The sequence below is a fragment of the Diachasmimorpha longicaudata genome, unplaced genomic scaffold, assembly GCF_034640455.1.
Source record: "Diachasmimorpha longicaudata isolate KC_UGA_2023 unplaced genomic scaffold, iyDiaLong2 ctg00000175.1, whole genome shotgun sequence".
NCBI classification, from domain to species: Eukaryota; Metazoa; Arthropoda; class Insecta; order Hymenoptera; family Braconidae; genus Diachasmimorpha; species Diachasmimorpha longicaudata.
The window spans coordinates 25,001-30,000 of record NW_026973975.1 but is presented as its reverse complement, the minus strand read 5'-3'; positions in this window follow the sequence as shown (position 1 = coordinate 30,000).

Genomic DNA, 5,000 nt, shown 5'->3' with positions numbered 1-5,000 from the left:
AACAATAGCTTTTATGCTGAATGACGGCTATCCGGCTGTCCCTATCCAAAAATTGAGAAAGCCATAAGTGTCCCTACCTACTTTGCGCCGAAGCAATACGAATCAAAAAGAACTACGAATGGGGACTTAGAATAATTTTTCATTTTTCCCAACTTTGAAAATAATCACTTGAAAAAAATCTTAGAATCCAAAGAATAGTATACTTGATCGTTCTACAAGTCGAAAATTGGAAAAATAAGTGATATTTTTGCTTGATGCTATTTTTGTCGGTATGCAAAATCGTTGTCAAGATTCTCAAACCTTAAAATCAGGCCAGCCGGCAATTGGCGGGTGAAAATTTCAATCAATTCCCATTCCTCACATCAAACTATGCATATAACAATAGCTTTTATGCTGAATGACGGCTATCCGGCTGTCCCTATCCAAAAATTGAGAAATCCATAAGTGTCCCTACCTACTTTGCGCCGAAGCAATACGAATCAAAAAGAACTACGAATGGGGACTTAGAATAATTTTTCATTTTTCCCAACTTTGAAAATAATCACTTGAAAAAAATCTTAGAATCCAAAGAATAGTACACTTGATCGTTCTACAAGTCGAAAATTGGAAAAATAAGTGATATTTTTGCTTGATGCTATTTTTGTCGGTATGCAAAATCGTTGTCAAGATTCTCAAACCTTAAAATCAGGCCAGCCGGCAATTGGCGGGTGAAAATTTCAATCAATTCCCATTCCTCACATCAAACTATGCATATAACAATAGCTTTTATGCTGAATGACGGCTATCCGGCTGTCCCTATCCAAAAATTGAGAAATCCATAAGTGTCCCTACCTACTTTGCGCCGAAGCAATACGAATCAAAAAGAACTACGAATGGGGACTTAGAATAATTTTTCATTTTTCCCAACTTTGAAAATAATCACTTGAAAAAAATCTTAGAATCCAAAGAATAGTATACTTGATCGTTCTACAAGTCGAAAATTGGAAAAATAAGTGATATTTTTGCTTGATGCTATTTTTGTCGGTATGCAAAATCGTTGTCAAGATTCTCAAACCTTAAAATCAGGCCAGCCGGCAATTGGCGGGTGAAAATTTCAATCAATTCCCATTCCTCACATCAAACTATGCATATAACAATAGCTTTTATGCTGAATGACGGCTATCCGGCTGTCCCTATCCAAAAATTGAGAAAGCCATAAGTGTCCCTACCTACTTTGCGCCGAAGCAATACGAATCAAAAAGAACTACGAATGGGGACTTAGAATAATTTTTCATTTTTCCCAACTTTGAAAATAATCACTTGAAAAAAATCTTAGAATCCAAAGAATAGTATACTTGATCGTTCTACAAGTCGAAAATTGGAAAAATAAGTGATATTTTTGCTTGATGCTATTTTTGTTGGTATGCAAAATCGTTGTCAAGATTCTCAAACCTTAAAATCAGGCCAGCCGGCAAGTGGCGGGTGAAAATTTCAATCAATTCCCATTCCTCACATCAAACTATGCATATAACAATAGCTTTTATGCTGAATGACGGCTATCCGGCTGTCCCTATCCAAAAATTGAGAAAGCCATAAGTGTCCCTACCTACTTTGCGCCGAAGCAATACGAATCAAAAAGAACTACGAATGGGGACTTAGAATAATTTTTCATTTTTCCCAACTTTGAAAATAATCACTTGAAAAAAATCTTAGAATCCAAAGAATAGTATACTTGATCGTTCTACAAGTCGAAAATTGGAAAAATAAGTGATATTTTTGCTTGATGCTATTTTTGTCGGTATGCAAAATCGTTGTCAAGATTCTCAAACCTTAAAATCAGGCCAGCCGGCAATTGGCGGGTGAAAATTTCAATCAATTCCCATTCCTCACATCAAACTATGCATATAACAATAGCTTTTATGCTGAATGACGGCTATCCGGCTGTCCCTATCCAAAAATTGAGAAAGCCATAAGTGTCCCTACCTACTTTGCGCCGAAGCAATACGAATCAAAAAGAACTACGAATGGGGACTTAGAATAATTTTTCATTTTTCCCAACTTTGAAAATAATCACTTGAAAAAAATCTTAGAATCCAAAGAATAGTATACTTGATCGTTCTACAAGTCGAAAATTGGAAAAATAAGTGATATTTTTGCTTGATGCTATTTTTGTCGGTATGCAAAATCGTTGTCAAGATTCTCAAACCTTAAAATCAGGCCAGCCGGCAATTGGCGGGTGAAAATTTCAATCAATTCCCATTCCTCACATCAAACTATGCATATAACAATAGCTTTTATGCTGAATGACGGCTATCCGGCTGTCCCTATCCAAAAATTGAGAAATCCATAAGTGTCCCTACCTACTTTGCGCCGAAGCAATACGAATCAAAAAGAACTACGAATGGGGACTTAGAATAATTTTTCATTTTTCCCAACTTTGAAAATAATCACTTGAAAAAAATCTTAGAATCCAAAGAATAGTATACTTGATCGTTCTACAAGTCGAAAATTGGAAAAATAAGTGATATTTTTGCTTGATGCTATTTTTGTCGGTATGCAAAATCGTTGTCAAGATTCTCAAACCTTAAAATCAGGCCAGCCGGCAATTGGCGGGTGAAAATTTCAATCAATTCCCATTCCTCACATCAAACTATGCATATAACAATAGCTTTTATGCTGAATGACGGCTATCCGGCTGTCCCTATCCAAAAATTGAGAAAGCCATAAGTGTCCCTACCTACTTTGCGCCGAAGCAATACGAATCAAAAAGAACTACGAATGGGGACTTAGAATAATTTTTCATTTTTCCCAACTTTGAAAATAATCACTTGAAAAAAATCTTAGAATCCAAAGAATAGTATACTTGATCGTTCTACAAGTCGAAAATTGGAAAAATAAGTGATATTTTTGCTTGATGCTATTTTTGTCGGTATGCAAAATCGTTGTCAAGATTCTCAAACCTTAAAATCAGGCCAGCCGGCAAGTGGCGGGTGAAAATTTCAATCAATTCCCATTCCTCACATCAAACTATGCATATAACAATAGCTTTTATGCTGAATGACGGCTATCCGGCTGTCCCTATCCAAAAATTGAGAAATCCATAAGTGTCCCTACCTACTTTGCGCCGAAGCAATACGAATCAAAAAGAACTACGAATGGGGACTTAGAATAATTTTTCATTTTTCCCAACTTTGAAAATAATCACTTGAAAAAAATCTTAGAATCCAAAGAATAGTATACTTGATCGTTCTACAAGTCGAAAATTGGAAAAATAAGTGATATTTTTGCTTGATTCTATTTTTGTTGGTATGCAAAAATAGCATCACAGAATTTTTAATTGAAAAAAATTATATTCATATATAATTGAATGCATAAAATTAAACTAAATTCTATATAACTAATTTATAATTTATCAGGTAACCGATATTATTAATTTTTAGTGATGACTTGAAAAGTTGATGCTATTTTTGTTGGTATGCAAAAATAGCATCACAGAATTTTTAATTGAAAAAAATATATATTCATATATAATTGAATGCATAAAATTAAACTAAATTCTATATAACTAATTTGTAATTTACCAAGTAACCGATATTATTAATTTTTATTGATGACTTGAAACGTTGATCTTATTTTTGTTGGTATGCAAAAATAGCATCACAGAATTTTTAATTAAAAAAAATATATATTCATATATAATTGAATGCATAAAATTAAACTAAATTCTATACAACTATTTTATAGTTTATCAAGTAACCGATATTATTAATTTTCAATGATGTCTTGGAACGTTGATGCTATTTTTGTTGGTATGCAAAAATAGCATCACAGAATTTTTAATTAAAAAAAATATATCTTCATATATAATTGAATGCATAAAATTAAACTAAATTCTATACAACTATTTTATAGTTTATCAAGTAACCGATATTATTAATTTTCAATGATGTCTTGGAACGTTGATGCTATTTTTGTTGGTATGCAAAAATAGCATCACAGAATTTTTAATTGAAAAAAATTATATTCATATATAATTGAATGCATAAAATTAAACTAAATTCTATACAACTATTTTATAGTTTATCAAGTAACCGATATTATTAATTTTCAATGATGTCTTGGAACGTTGATGCTATTTTTGTTGGTATGCAAAAATAGCATCACAGAATTTTTAATTAAAAAAAATATATATTCATATATAATTGAATGCATAAAATTAAACTAAATTCTATACAACTATTTTATAGTTTATCAAGTAACCGATATTATTAATTTTCAATGATGTCTTGGAACGTTGATGCTATTTTTGTTGGTATGCAAAAATAGCATCACAGAATTTTTAATTGAAAAAAATTATATTCATATATAATTGAATGCATAAAATTAAACTAAATTCTATATAACTAATTTATAATTTACCAAGTAACCGATATTATTAATTTTTATTGATGACTTGAAACGTTGATCCTATTTTTGTTGGTATGCAAAAATAGCATCACAGAATTTTTAATTAAAAAAAATATATATTCATATATAATTGAATCCATAAAATTAAACTAAATTCTATACAACTATTTTATAGTTTATCAAGTAACCGATATTATTAATTTTCAATGATGTCTTGGAACGTTGATGCTATTTTTGTTGGTATGCAAAAATAGCATCACAGAATTTTTAATTGAAAAAAATTATATTCATATATAATTGAATGCATAAAATTAAACTAAATTCTATATAACTAATTTATAATTTATCAGGTAACCGATATTATTAATTTTTAGTGATGACTTGAAAAGTTGATGCTATTTTTGTTGGTATGCAAAAATAGCATCACAGAATTTTTAATTGAAAAAAATATATATTCAGATATAATTGAATGCATAAAATTAAACTAAATTCTATACAACTAATTTATATTTTATCAAGTAACCGATATTATTAATTTTCAATGATGTCTTGGAACGTTGATGCTATTTTTGTTGGTATGCAAAAATAGCATCACAGAATTTTTCATTGAAAAA